The sequence below is a fragment of the Heteronotia binoei genome, chromosome 12 (assembly GCF_032191835.1).
Source record: "Heteronotia binoei isolate CCM8104 ecotype False Entrance Well chromosome 12, APGP_CSIRO_Hbin_v1, whole genome shotgun sequence".
In the NCBI taxonomy this organism is placed as follows: domain Eukaryota; kingdom Metazoa; phylum Chordata; class Lepidosauria; order Squamata; family Gekkonidae; genus Heteronotia; species Heteronotia binoei.
The window spans coordinates 71,312,904-71,328,853 of NC_083234.1; the positions used below are offsets into that span (position 1 = coordinate 71,312,904).

General features: G+C 45.1%; 1 protein-coding gene across 2 annotated transcripts in view; it reads right to left on the reverse strand.

Moving 5' to 3' along the window:
- The window catches only part of MED27 (mediator complex subunit 27), a 254,777-nt gene that overhangs the window by 104,374 nt on the left and 134,453 nt on the right, over positions 1 to 15,950 (reverse strand). The gene's annotated exons all lie outside the window — the stretch shown is intronic.

Sequence of the window (15,950 nt, forward strand, 5' to 3'; positions counted from 1 at the left end):
GTTATACATTGCAACCTTTTGCACGTGTTGAGGTTGAACAGGCTGCAGAGAAATGCGGTAGCCTTGGTGGGAATGTGCACAAATGAACCCTGCAAGTCCCACCCAAGCATTATGATGTAGCAATGTTTTGCAGGATCACAGGTGGTGCAATGGCCACGTCAGCTCCACCTTGGCACAGCTGAAAAAACTTCCAGTTCTCCTCTGCACAGCTTGTGAGTCGCACACCTTCTGTCAGTGGCAAGGTACCAGAACTGGCTTAAAAACAAAGGAAATGCACCGCCTTTAAAGCAGAAATACGGTATACAGAAATGAACTTGTCATTCTTAAACAAACTGAACTTTTGAAGACGACGACAACAACGAAGAAAATGGATTTATATTCCGCCCTCCACTCAAGAGTCTCAGAGCGGCTCACAATCTCTTTTATCTTCCTCCCCCACAACAGACACCCTGTGAGGTGGGTGGGGCTGAGAGGGCTCTCCCAGCAGCTGCCCTTTCAAGGACAACCTCTGCCAGAGCTATGGCTGACCCAAGGCCATTCCAGCAGCTGCAAGTGGAGGAGTGGGGAATCAAACCTGGTTCTCCCAGATAAGAGACTTAACCACTACGCCAAGCAGGCTCCCAAGCAGCAAGCAACAGCCTTGCGTTCGTTAGGAATGACCATTCGTTTTTCATTTATGTTAGCAATTAAAAAGTTTTCTAAGATGACGGAGTTTGAGGTGCTCCCTTGACCTGACCTAAAATTTTGCCCAAACCATGCCAGCCATCTGTCAATCAAGACCAAAGTGAGCAGAAACAACCACCGCACTTCCCTTAACAACTTAATCTATAAATGAACTGCTTACAGACCCTTAACCTATTAAAAAAATCAAAAAGATCATTAATATAAAAGAATGCAAAAGGTTAGCTCTTGAAATACTCAGGACCCCAATTATGGGCTGCAAAATGATTGCCAGAGAAACAGCTCTTCTATGGGCAGTTTGTCTTTTCTACAAAAGCAAAATTAGTGAAAAAAGAAAAGAAATCCTCTTTTTTTACATTCATCTTCAAGCTTCATGCTTCAGTTACTTGTCTCCCATCCAGAAACAGAGGCTTCGTTCAGACCAGGAGTGGCCAAACTTGCTTAACATAAGAGCCACACAGAATAACTGGCAGATGTTTGAGAGCCACAAGACAGGAAGGAATGCAGGAAGGCAGTCAGGCAACTAAATGGAGGGAGGGAGGGGGGAGGTGGAAAGAAAGCAACTTTAGCTTTATATGCATTCTCCAAGCTGCTGGCTGGCTTGGCTTGTAGGAATGATTTAAAGAGAAAAATGCGTTCTCCAAGCCAGCTGACAGGGTGGTGGGGGCTTCAAGAGCCACACAATATGTGTGAAAGAGCCATGGTTTGGCCACCCCTGGTTCAGACTATAAAGATAGGAAGTGCCTTGTGGGATCTACACAACTTTCTTCCCACTCATGTGTGCCTTTACTGTCCGTTTGCAGTCGAGTATGATTAAACAATGCACCCGCAGCAGAGTTGACTAAGGATTGCTCGAAATCTTTCATTCCACTACTCGCTCCAGAATCCCCTACACATTTCTTACTAAACGCATTTAAAGAAACACATTCCCCTTTCCTTGTTTCAGCCGTGCTGAGAGTAAAGTTATTTTGTGATTCCCAAAACCTCAAGGAAAGCTGAAAGTACCAGGTTAGAATTCTAGCAGCCGCCACAAAGCACTGACATCAACTCTGTGCAGACAGAAGAATTCTTCGAAGAAGATGAAGATAGAAGATATTGGATTTATATCCTGCCCTCCACTCCAAAGAGTCTCAGAGCTGCTCACAATCTCCTTTACCTTCCTCCCCCACAACAGACACCCTGTGAGGTGGGTGGGGCTGAGAGGGCTCTCACAGCAGCTGCCCTTTCAAGGACAACCTCTGCCAGAGCTATGGCTGACCCAAGGCCATTCCAGCAGGTGCAAGTGGAGGAGTGGGGAATCAAACCCAGTTCTCCCAGATAAGAGTCCACACACTTAACCACTACACCAAACTGGCTCTCTGAAAACACTGATGGATCATGTGGACTATCTGCTATCCACTTAACTTTCAAGAAAAAGTTAAAGAAACGCTAATGCCAAAAGGCAAGAGATGGGTATGAGGCTACCTACGTGTCAGCCCTCTCAAAGCAACAGAAATCCCTTGAGAGGAGATTTCAGAAGACAGCAATCTCAGCTCCCTCATCTTCATGTTCTGCTACAAGGATGAGGCTTACAGGTAAAAGTGGCCAGAACATGGCACCAAAAAAAAAAAAAGCCCCACTTATTTTTGCCAGCATGTCTGGCTCCCTCCAACATGATCACATCTCCTTCTCACTGTTTGGTGCTGCATAACTGCCCAGGTGTGCCAGTATCACTCACGTGGTATGACAGCCAATAAGGCGAGGTTGGCCAAAGCAGTGCCTATGGACACCATGGCAGGGCAGATCTTGCTAACAGCAGCTGAATGTCGTCCGGGCGGAGTCTGTTCTTCCTCTGCTTAGGTACTCAGCCCAGGCAGGGCCAGAAGTGAGAGCGAAAGGATAAGCCCCAGAGGGCCCTTGGGCTCTCATCTGAGCCTTGCGTTAGGCAACTTAGTGGACTAGGACCAGCCCAGGGTATGTTTGTGAGGTGTTTTGTTTGTCATTTATTTAAAATCATATTGTTTAATTTGGCTGTAATTGCATTTTGGAATTTTCTCTAAGCTGCTTTGAATCTCTGGGGAGGGGGAGGGGAGAGAGAGAGGCACAAAATTGTCCAAATAAACAAACCTGCTTCCTGACACCCAGTTCCCCAAAGCAAAGATCCAGTCTTGGCGTTCAGCAACCATTCTGTTGGGGGACCCACAGGGAGGGGCTGTGGTTCAGTGGTGGAGCATCTGCTTGGCATACAGAAGGCCACAGATTCAGTCTCTGGGATCTCCAGTTAAACCAGGGGTGTCAAACTCATTTGGATCTGACATAAATGAGACCTTGTCAGGCAAGGTCATGTGCGCAATAGAATGTAATGCCAGGTAGCAGAGATATAAACTTTATAAAGGACACCGGCAAACACAAAGATTTTGTATCTCTCCCATGTGTTCGAGGGAACGGGGCAAAGGAAGCCTCGGCTCTTTCCTTCCCTCCTTGGGGGATGAGGAGGGGGCAGAGCCTCAGCCAACAGAAGGAAAAGAGGCTTAGCTCAGTAGCTCTGCTACTGAGGGCCTGGCAAAGCAAGCTCTCCCTCCCCTCCCCCTTCCTCCCTAAGGAAGGAGCCTCAGCCAATGAAGAAAATAGAGGCGTTGTTCTGTAGCGCCTATGTGATTGAGCAAGCCTGGCAAAGAAAGCTGGGACACAGAAGGAAGCGAGAGAGAGGGAGAAGAAAGACTTGCTCACAGGCCTGATTGGAACCCTTTGGGGGCCTGATCTGGTCCCCGGGCTGCATGTTTGACACCCCTGAGTTAAAAGGACCAGGCAGTTGGTGATGGAAAGACCTTCGCCTGAAACCCTGGAGAGCAGCTGCCAGTCAGTACTGACCTTGATGGGCCAAGACTTTGCTTCAGTTTAAGGTTGTTTCATGTGGTCATTACCAGTTCTCTAAACTCTCAAAATTGCCTATAGGCTAAACAAGTTTGGGGACCCTTGTCCTGTCCTAGGGCATGAAAGGTAAAATGCTCTCCCAGTCTGGCACACAGGAAATGTTTTAAAGTTAAAATTCATTCGGATACAGTGTCTAAAAAAAGTTTTCCACTTCCAGCTACCAGTCCATTCAGTCACCTCCTCCAGATTCTCAATCCTCATCCAAGTACAAATGAAAGTATTTTCTCCCCCTTTCGAACTACTAGAACTCGAGGGCAACCAATGTAAGCTGATGGGCAGTAGATTTGGGACAGACAAAAGCAAATACTTCTTTATATAGCAAATAATTAAAATGTGGATTGTGGTGCCAGAGGATGTAGTGATAGCCGCAGGTTACAGACGGCTTTGAAAGGGGATTAGACAGAATCATGGAGGAGAAGTCTATCAATGGCTACTAGCCATGGCGAGTAAAGGGAACCTCCACATTCAGAAGCAACAGACTTCTGAATACTCGGTATGGGAGGCTGCAGCAGAGAAGAGCCTCAGCCTCTAGGCCAGGGGTGGTCAAACATGCTTAATGTAAGAGACACACAGGAAAAACACTAGATGTTTGAGAGCCAGAAGACATGAATGTCAGATGTTTGAGAGCTACAAGGAAGGAAGGAAGGAAGGAAGGAAGGAAGGAAGGAAGGAAGGAAGGAAGGAAGGAAGGAAGGAAGGAAGGAAGGAAGGAAGGAAGGAAGGAAGGAAGGAAGGAAGGAAGGAAGGAAGGAAGGAAGGAAGAAGGGGAGGAGTGGTAGAAAGAAAGCAACTTTAACTGCAAATGCATTGTCCAAGCTGCCCACTGGCTTGGCTTGGAGAAGTGATTTAAAGAGACAAATGCCTTCTCCAAGTCGGCTGATGGGGTGGTGAGGGCTTCAAGAGCCACTCAATATGTGTGAAAGAGCCACATGTGGCCACCCCTGCTCTATGCCCTGTTGTTGGACCTCTAGGTTGGCCACTGTGTAAGACAGGGTGCTGGATGAAGTGGACCACTGGGTCTGATTTAGCAGGGCTCTTCTTATGTTCTTATGGTATTCTATCTCAACTCATCTTGCAAGGGTCTTAGGACATCTGCAACTCTGAAGACTGATTAGGAAAAAGTGGGGGGGGGGAGAGAGACGTTGACATCCGGATGAGTTATTTTGCTTTCATGAAATTGCTGATGTTGCAAGAGCTGCCAGCCAAACAATTTTATAGGTAATAATTCAAAGACCTCTTCCTCCTCCCCAAATAAATAAAAGCTTCCTTAATAATCTTTCCTGAGACAAAATAGTTGAATAAAGAGGAAAACGAGAGCTGCATTCCTATGAAAAATAGACAGCGCCAGGAACAGTACAGATCTAATTCTATGTTTTTCCAATATGGAGAGAAGAGACAGGGAAACTGTAATGTGTGAAGAAGCCTAATTAGTTGCGCTAAGCGCTGAAAGGTGAAAATGTACACCCTCATGAAGCTAATGAAGTGCTTATCCCTCCCAACTCTTTCAAGTTAAACCTGTTACCAATATCCCACAAACCTTTTCAGAGCAAGGCTCCCGGGGAGGCCCACGAGATCACACGTAATAAGGCTACCGGGAGTTGCTTGCGACAGAAACGCCCCGAACAGCACCAGAGGAATGTGATTTTTCAAAGCTGGATGGTTTCCATTCGTTCTAAACCGCATTAACCCGCGAGCCGAGAACGGCTATTACATTTCAAATCCTCCAGTAATATTTTTTTCGCGCTGTCTCTAGAGTCTGTAAAACACGTACAAAATTGTCACCAAACACTCGCTGTTCTGAGCTACTGGCAAAGAGAGGCAAGCCTCTAAAACTAAAAAATCAAATTGGGGAAGATGGGGAATTGAGATGATCGTGTGGCCTTTGGCTCAGAGTTTTAAAGGACCGGGGTTTTTTTGCAAGAGGCAATAGCCTGTTTTGAAAAACTCCAAGCACCAGGCTGTTTTGAAAACTCCCACTCCTGCAGTCTGCCCCACACACCTTTTATAGCTCGCTTGGATTTAAACACTAAATGCTGATGTAACACTCAGAAGAGCTTCATGATTAAAAGACTGGGGGGGGGGGGGGAGTTTGACACAGACCGACAGGCTCCAGCCGAGCTTGCTGTGTAAGGATTTCGTCTGCACTTTGTATTTCTGTTACTGAAATCGTACCTAAGGGCAAAAAGGCAAGGGATACAAAATAATACATCACGGCTCACTTATCAGGAAGGGACCTGACAGGGAGTAGATAACCTTCTTAATAAAGAGCTCGAAGATGAGAGAGCCAATCGCTTCTTACATGTCACTAATGTGCTATGAATTTTGAATGTTTCCTGGCTATGAGAAGCCCCGATATGCTGATCCCCTATCTGAGAAGTCATTCGGCTTCATGGTTGACCTCAGCGGAGTTCCATATCAAATGCATGAGTGGCCGTGGCTGGAGCCCTCTCTTGGGAACTGCAGGCACAGCAGACAAGATGCCAGCGCAACGTGGAATTCAAATCCTTGTGACCTTTTCAGCCCTAATCTAATACAACTGCGCCAGTGCCTAAGCAGCACCCTTTGCTCCCAGGGGACATGGAGGAGGAAGAGTGGAACCCAGGTGCGATTCATGAATAGACATGCATTTTTTATACCTGGCACTCTGTATTATCTCATTTTGCTTATTTTTAAAGATTTGGGCTGTGCTGCTTTCTCCAGTAAAGTATTAGTTGCTACATTTGGATGCATAGAGCCCAAGTAGGCCTGAAACCATGCAAACAGCGCAACACGTAATTTGAATGTCTGGATTGCAAAATTAGCTTCTCTGGGCACTGATTTACATGAAATCAGACGTCTAACAAGCGTAAGGCTGCCAAGCCCCCGGGCCAGGTGGGGGTTCTCCCGCCCTGAAGGTTCGTTCCTAACCTGCCGGCCCACATTAGCGGTCCCCATAGAGAAAACAATAGGTACCATAGAGTTCTCCCTCCCAAATTGCTAGAGCATCCGGGAAAACCATAGAGTTTTCCTGGAAATGCCTAGAGCAGCGGGTGCACAACATTGCTGGTGCGATGACATTACTTGCGGGTGATGTCATCGTGCCCTGTGCGCTTTGTACTTGTGAAAAAAGTCCCCCACTGGAGGCCGTGGGGGACTTGGCAACCCTGAACATGCGGATGATGACGAAGCCACGGCAATCCAGATCCTCCACCACACATAACACCAGGACTTTCTTTGAACACACAGTTCTGGCTGGCTTAGCATCAGGGGTGTGGCCTAATACGCAAATGAGTTTCCGCTAGGTTTATTTTCCTACCAAAAAGTCCTGCGCAACACCATTATTAGCCTGTATAACGATCCTGAATATGATTATTCCCAGTCACGGGAGGCTGTCGTGAACCAAGCCAGTACAGCATGGGAGGAGGAGTCTTTATCACAGGAACATGACCTGTTCCCAAGCTCTGCCCTGGCCGATGCTCCCTATGAGGTGGACGCCAACATGACCTGCTCACTGCCAGACCTCCCGCAAACTCCCCAAGGAGATTATATGTACTGTTTGCAAGGTTCAGGCTCTATGCATGCAAATGCAGCATCCCTCCCCACCTCACTAGTGCACCAGCATGGCTCTCAGCCACCCCCATGACCATAGCTGCTATGTCCCATTGACGCTGCCTCTGTCCAATTCTTTCCTTGCCATCTTACAGTGGGGACTACTGCCCATCCTCACCCAACTCCCTGGTTGCTAGCTCAATTGTGTGTGTGTGGGAGGGGGGGGAATTCCTGCACCAGTCCCTGACTGTCACCCCGGTTGCCAGGTCATTAGGCTTGTGGACTTGCTGGCTCAGCAAGGGAGGGCAGCAAAGGCAACCACACAACCCCCTCACCCAATTCGCTCTTTGTGGGCTCAACGGAGGAGCAAGGAGAGCTTCTCACTGAGGCCTCCTCTTCCCCGCCACTGCCAACGCTGGTGGTGAGCCCCACACCTCTCCCAGCCTCTGTTAAGGCTTCTTGCTGCTGCCTGAATTCAAATGCCCAAATGTATCTTTTCAAAAATGTCAGATTTTTCAGCAAGCCCCAAGTTTGAAGGAAAATGTCTTTAGTGTCAGTGTAGCCCTGACCCATGGATTTAGATATCTGCTGGGGGGGGGGGGGGGCGGTGTTCAATACTCCCTCTAAGCTGTGGAGTCTTGCGAGCAAAAATTCTACTTCGTGAGCTGCTGGCATTCAAGTTGTGAGCTATTGCACAAATCAGTTTACTCTGGGGCCATCCTTTCTGGGCTAAGTAAAAAATGTGTGAGCCGGAGGCTAAAAAACTGAGCTAGCTCACACTAATTCAGAGGGAACACTGGTCACATTACACTATTACATGTATACATACACACAGGGCCTTTTCTGAACAGAACTCACAGGAACGCAGTTCCGGCTGGCTTGGTGTCGGGGGTGTGGCCTAATATGCAAATGAGTTCCTGATGGCTTTTTCTTCCCAAAAAGTCCTGCATAGTCAGGACTAGTTATGCACCACAGTTCTAAAAGTATGCTTGATTGAACTATCTGCTGGCCTAAAGACCGTAATAAACAACAACAGTTCTAAAAGATCCATACTAGTCTGATACACTATACATGAACAGCCACAGCTGAAGGACAGCCCCTGTTTGCCCTAAAGTGATATATTAACTATGCCTTAAAACAGTGGTCCCCAACCTTTTTGGCACCAGGGATCGTTTTTGTGGAAGGCAATTTTTCCATGGACCGGGGGGGGGTGGGGGGATGCTTTTGGAATGATACAATTGTGCACTTTATTTTGGTGTGGTGGTTAAGTGCATGGACACATATCTGGGAAAACTGGGTTTGATTCTCCACTCCTCCACTTGCAGTTGCTAGAATGGCCTTGGGTCAGCCATAGGACTCATAGAGTTATCCTTGAAAGGGCAACTTCTGGGAGAGCTCTCTCAGTCCCACCTACCTCACAGGGTGTCTGTTGTGGGGAAGAAAGATAAAAGAGATTGTGAGCCAGAAGCTCTGAGATTTGGAGTGGAGGGCAGGATATAAATCCAATGTTGTCTTATTATTACTACTACTACTACATTGTGATATATAATGAAATAATTATACAACTCATGGCCCGGTTGCTAACAAGCCACAGACTGGTACCAGTCCACGGCCCGGGGGTTGGGGACACCTGCCTTAAAACAAACTCTAAGGACCATTCTTAGAGAATTCAGGCTCCTATTATACACATCATCATCAAAGTTCCCTCTAAGCTGCAGAATCTTGTGAGCAAAAATTCATCTACTGGCATTGAAGTTCTGAGCTACTGCATAAATTATTGTGCTCTGGGGTCATCCTTCCTGAGCTAAGACAAAAATGTGGGAGCAGGAGGCTAAAAAACCTGTGAGCTAACTCACCCTAACTCAGTTTAGAGGTAACACTGATCATCATGGTGGAACCAGTTGCTAGGGGAAGTTAAGGCCTTGTAGGACCTCGCCCAGTTCCGCAAGGCCTACACTATTCTGGCTAGCCTTTAATTGATTCTGAAGTACCAATACAGTAGTAAGGAATGATACCTTATAAATACTGAACGCCATCGGAAATGAAATGACATCAAACGATATTAGCACCTGTTTTAATTTAAATATGATGTAATTAATGTGTTGAAGTAATGTGTTGAAATGTTACTGTGATTTTGTTGGTTGTGAGCCGCCCTGAGCTTGGCTTCGGCGGGGAGGGTGGGATATAAGTCTAATAAGCCATAAACCATCATTAAATCTTTGTATTCCTGTGTTTTAACAATTTATTAATAACATATGGTTACAATATTTAATTGTCTCTTTTCTATACTAACCCATATGATATTTCAACCCCCCCTCCCTCCCATATTTGACTTCCCTGAAGTTATAAATTTAAATTCAATTATAAAGGTACCACTAACCAATCAAAGTTCAATACATTTCTTTTCTCATTAATACTAAACGATTGTCCAATGTCTTTTTACATTCCATTCTTTCTCCATGTATCCTTTAAATTTCTTCCACTCCTTTTTGAATATATCTAAATCATAGTCTCTTAAGGTTTTAGTTAATTTGTCCATCTCACTCCACGATAAAACTTTCACGATCCAATCCCATTTCTCTGGTATTTTCCCCTGTTTCCACAGCTGCGCATACAATGTCCTAGCAGCTGAGAGCAAATACCAAATTAAATCCCTTTATGGTCAGGGACCTGCATATCTACGGGACCGCCTTTCTCCGCATATCCCCCAGAGATCACTGCGTTCAGAGGCAAAAAACCTACTCTCGGTCCCTGGACCAAAAGAAGCCAGGCTATGCGTGACAAGATCTAGGGCTTTTTCGGTGGCAGCACCACAGCTCTGGAATGCACTTCCAGAAGCCATACGGGCCCTGTGGGATCTGTCTGCGTTCCGCAGGGCCTGTAAGACCGAGTTGTTCAAGCAGGCCTTCGATGCTTGACGAAGATGGCTGCCACTGGACATCACACAGAACGCCGGTGATCACTGTTTGGAATTCTAATGCCGCTATAATGTAGGGATTCAGCACTTTAAAATGGTTTTAATAATTTTAATTGTAATATGTTTTTTAAACTGAAAATGTTAAATTATGCTTGTATATATTGTACTGGTTTAATTATGTAGATACTGTGAGCCGCCCTGAGTCCGCTCGCGGAGAGGGCGGGATATAAATCAAATGTAATAAATAAATAAATAAAGTCCTGTCTTCCTTTGGAAATTTTTCTAATTGTAATCCAAGCAAAAAAGTTTCTGCAGTTTTCTTAAAGTCATAACCCAAAATTTTGGAGATTTCTTGTTGTATCATCTTCCAAAACTCTTTCACTTTTTCACAAGTCCACCACATATGAAAGAAAGAACCTTCGTGTTTTCCACATTTCCAACATCTATCCGACATCTTTTTACTCATCCTAGCCAGCTTTTTCGGAGTCATATACCACCTATACATCATCTTATAACAGTTCTCCTTAATACTCTGACAAGTTGAGATCTTCATCGAGTTCTTCCAAAGGTGCTCCCAAGTATCCATTTGTATTTCTCTGTTCACATTAATTGCCCATTTAACTAAATCTTTGTATTCCTAATCCTATTACATTGCTCAATGGATGTCTTATGCTGTATATATTTATATTTTTTCTCCTCCTTTACTCTGTAATCCACCTCATGTGTGTCTCTCTCTCAGAAAGGTGAGCTTTAAGTAAACCAAATAAATATATAAAGTCAAGCTATCTGCATGAAAGCACAGCACACAGTACTTTCAGAGCTGGATGAATCAGGGAACCAGTCAAAGAATAGGAAAGTTCATTTCATATTCCGCAAGAGTATATGCTGTCTTCAGGGGGGAAATTCTTGAGCTTTAGCAACTTGTAAGTTCATCTGTGTCCTTTATTTCATTTGGCAGGATTTTGGCTTTAAGATGCAGTTCACATTTCTTTTAATAAATTCAGCGCCTCTTGCATAAAAGGGTGTTAAGAAAGTGCAGCCACCAAAATCAACAAACCGGATTCATATTAAATCTACAAGGCAACTGATTACTGATAGTTCTCCAGTGAGAACAGTAAATTAAAGCTGGAACAGAGGAGGAGAAAGTGTTGAGACATGCGAGTTCCACTGACTTCTGTTTAACACTTAATCATACAAAAACAAAACAAGCGTTTTCTGCCATCTGAAAGAGTAACAGATTTATTGTGAAAGAAGCTTTTGTGAACTAGAATCTACTTCATCAGATGCGTGAGGTGTATCCTCAACTGGTAGACTAGAACAAAAAAATGTAGACAGTAGATCCAAAGACTAGAAAATGCAAGATGAAAAAGGCTGTGACATTCCTATATAAAGGTCAAATGCATTCTGGAAAAGCTCAATTTCAATAACTGATATGGCATTTTTGCTAAGCAGATTAACACCTGTTTGAGTTGAGAACTGCCTGTCCTTTACTCAAACTTTGGAAAATACATACACGTTTCTTGATAAATTCTAATTTAGCCATTTTGCGCTGGAATCTCCACTTGGCGCTCTTTTGACAAGATCCATGACAGTCTCCAAGGATTCTGGAATAACTCTTCTGACATTTCACTGCATAGCAGCTACACTAAAATGAGAAGGTATCCCTCCTTGCCAACATAGAGAAATGTGGGCTTTCCTCCTGAAGACCTCATTTGAACCAGACTCGCCAATGGCACCTGTTCAAGGAATAAGCCCCTCTCAGTCAGACTGCTCCGAATCAGGCGATATCCCATTTGAAAAATTCCTTGGTGTACTCTTGTGAACAGAGAGCTGCTTTTAATATATTTTGCTTGGGGTTGTGTGGTTATGTGGGTGGGTGGCAGAAAGGAACATTTGGCTGTAAAATGTTTTAAACTGCTCCAAGTGATCTTCTAAGGAGGGCAATTAAACGAAAATTCACATTAACTCATTGAGCGGAATTTGCTTTGCCAAGCTTTTTGATCTAACCCACCCACAGGGTTCACTGTGAACACAAGAATGCCCAAAGAATGCCCTGCAGTAAAATAAAATAGTAATAGAGTTATTTTTAATGTTGACTATGGGAAGCACACAGGCAGAGCAATTCTCTCCCCTTCCCCATTTCCCTTCTTGTTATGAGTATATTACAAATTCTCTTTTTACATGAGTTAATTATTGATATCATGTTTCCTCCAGTCCAAAACTGTGTGGACTGCAAAAAAAAAAAAAAATCTTGGAAAAGTGTACAAGTTTGTTGCTAGCACAAAATCTAGGCTAGGAACTCACAGTTAAGAAGTTGGCATCCAGCAGCCATCGAGGCAGGAACTTGACTGGGAAGGTTAGAAAGACGAAGATGAAGGTGAAGAAAAGAGACAGGGAGAGTTCAACAAAAGTTCTGAAAGTGAGAGCACGTTTAGGACACAAAGGTGTAGAACATATAGGTGTTCCAACATAGAGACCAGGGAGAAGAACTGAAGTTCATTAAGTTCATTAAGATGGCTGGGGAGCAACAGAGCAAAGTACATAGAGCATCAAAGAACTGCTCTGTGATTATAAAAAGGCTTGTGGCATCTTAATGACCCACCCAAAAAGACCTCAGTCTCTCTCGCATTCCCACTATAACAGAAAAATGGGGCTAGACCCAGACTGCTATGATACATTAAATGTAGGGTTGCCAGGTCTGACTCAGGAACTATCTGGGGACTTTGGGGGCGGAGCCAGGAGCAGGGTTGTGACAAGCACAACCTTCGGAGTTCAGGCCATCACATGGAACTGTGTTCCTTTTACATGCATTCCCTTAATTGGAAATAAAGGTTAAAACGGATAAAAGGAAGTACTTCTTCACCCAAAGGGTGATTAACATGTGGAATTCACTGCCACAGGAGGTGATGGCGGCTATAAGCATAGCCAGCTTTAAGAAGGGATTGGATAAAAATATGGAGCAGAGGTCCATCAGTGGCTATTAGCCACAGCATGTGTGTATGTATGTATGTATATATATACATATGTGTGTGTGTGTATACACACACTGTGTGACACAGAGTGTTGGTCTAATCCACTATGTGACACAGTGTGACACAGAGTGTTGGTCTAATCCAACATGGCTTCTCTTATGTTCTTAATGGAGGAAGGGGGCACCTTCTTTTGAGGCTCATAGAATTGGACCTCCAGATCCAATCTTTTTAAACTTGAGGGGAGCACCAGATGCTATGCTGAAAATTTAGTGTCTCTACCTCAAAAAATAACCCTCCCCAAGCCCCAGATACCCACATTGATTCTCCATTATACCCTATGGGAACCAGTCTCCATAGGGTATAATAGAGTGCCCAGCAGATATTCAATCCCATCCCCTGTTTTCTGATAACCCTGAAGCAGGGGAAGGGTCTCCAAACGTGGGTATCCCCTACCCCCAATTGGGGATTGGCAACCCTAATGCTATCTGTTGGCCCGGATGCGTGAGTGGGAGGCAGGTGTACAACAGAGAATATATGACCCACCACTAAGACAGCAAAGCACCCCCTCACCCTGCCACTCTCCTATAGCTCAAACCGAAAGACAACTCCTATGAAATATTCCAGCTCAGCTCCAGCCTAACATATGGGACTTGTGTCAGAACACTCTTCTCACAGTTACCGGCCACTGCGTATGAGAGAGATAGATCCAATTTCCAAAATCAATCTGTAGAATGAAACCAAAAGCCAATGAAACACCAACACTGTAGATGTATCTGAAGAAGTGAGCAATGCCTCAAGAAGGCTTGTGCCTTGTGTGGTGGAACAAACCTTCTCTGGTCTGCAGGCCTTATTCTGCCCTGCCCTCCTAGGGGTTTCCCCACATCTGCAGGGGCTTTTTCTTTCACTCTCAGGGTAGCTCACCACCATCACCTGACCTTTTGCCAGAATTGCCCACTGGGAGGGCCAGGACTCACAATTTCCCTTCCAAGTTCACAGGCCTTGCCTCTGTGTCTCCCACTTCCCAGCACCTGTACTGCTTTGGCAACTCCTGGAAGAACAGTCATTTGCCAACTGCCTGCCTTCCCCCTGGTGCTCCTTTTAAAATAGTGTGCCCAAGATGATGGAGGTCTGTGAGGTGCTGAGAACCACTCCCAGCGTCCAAACTCCCAGCATCCAAAGTTATAAGATGTTTATTATAAAGGAAATGTTTACAAGCGTACTTTTAGCACAGCACCAAAATGAGCAAAAGAAATGAAGAAAAAAATGCAAATCTTCTGTCTTTTTCTCTATACGTGCCCTATCAGATGTTAAAATAGGACAGGCTCCTTTTGCTTAAGATCCTGCAGATCCCTAGAGAGTTACCCTTCACCTTGACATTTTCTCCAGCTCTTGAGGCGAGACCATGGTCAACGGCTGCCTATCCAGAGGAGAGGTCTGTGTCTGGTCAGATTTGTGCACATCTTTCTTAGACCCAAACCCCATTCTTTCTCCATCTTCCTGCCACTGAACATCCCCTCCTCCTTAATTTGAGAAAAAACTTCCAAGAGCCCAGCTCCAGAACCTATTTGCACCCAGTGGAAAATGTGAACTAACACCAACCCGAGTGGCCCAGAGCACAAGAACCGAGTCCTCACAACCAACAACCAGACATCCACTCAAAGAAGTACTTTTCTCCCTTTCTCACAATACAAGACCTTGTGGACATTCAATGAAATTGCTGAGCAGTCAGGTTAGAACTGATAAAAGGAAGTACTTCTTCACCCAAAGGGTGATTAACACATGGAATTCACTGCCACAGAAGATGGTGACAGCTGCAAGCATAGACAGCTTCAAGAGGGGATTGGAGAAACATATGGAGCAGAGGTCCATCAGTGGCTATTAGCCACAGGGTATAGATGGAACTCTGTCTGGGGCAGTGATGCTCTGTATTCTTGGTGTTTGGGAGGGGCACAGTGGGAGGGCTTCTGGTGTCCTGGCCCCACTGGTGGACCTCCTGATGGCGCCTGGGTTTTTTGGCCACTGTGTGACACAGAGTGTGGGACTGGATGGGCCGTTGGCCTGATCCAAAATGACTTCTCTTATGTTCTTAAAGAAGGGCTCCCAAGTCACAGAGTATATTTTCCAGCTGTGCTCAAGCACTGGCATTCCTCAGTTCACTGCTACCTGCTATGGAAGCCAGAGTGGGGGCACCAGAAGGCATGAGATTCCCTCTCCTTGAGATGCCACATCCCTCTTTTCCAGCCCAGTGGGCTCCTAAATTAGCAAAGAGTTCTGCACCAGTGATTGTGCAAAAGCAGACACATTTCCACAGAAAATGATTCACAGAAAGTGCATTTTCACACGGCAACTGTTTGCAGGTGGATTTTGCTATTCTTACACAGGAAAAATCCAGCTGCAATAAAGCACATTATTTAGTGTGTGCAAATGCACCCAAGGAGTTGATTAAGTGGCACTTTCAATCCCATGAACATATGAAGCTGCCTTCTACTGAATCAGACCCTCGGTCCAACAAAGTCAGTATTGTCTACTCAGACTGGCAGCAGCTCTCCAGGGTTTCAGACTGAGGTTTTTCACACCTATTTGCCTGGACCCTTTTTAGTTGGAGATGCTGGGGATTGAACCTGGGACCTTCTGCTTACCAAGCAGATGCTCAACCACTGAGCCACCGTCCCTCCCTAATTTCACTCACCTACCAACATTAGCCTTCCCTACCCTGCTACCTTCAATTCTCTTCTTGCTTCTAGCCATCTTCCCTTACTTATTCTTAATACCGCATACGGCCAAGTTTTAGTTTTCTGTTTAAAGTTCACAGCACAAATGCGCATTGGTTTTATTTGAGGATTGTAAAAATAAAATCAAAACTGTCATTTACTGGAAATGAACTTTCAGCCTGTAGATTTAAAGAGAAAAAAACAATCCTGGACAATCCCAAGTGTCTC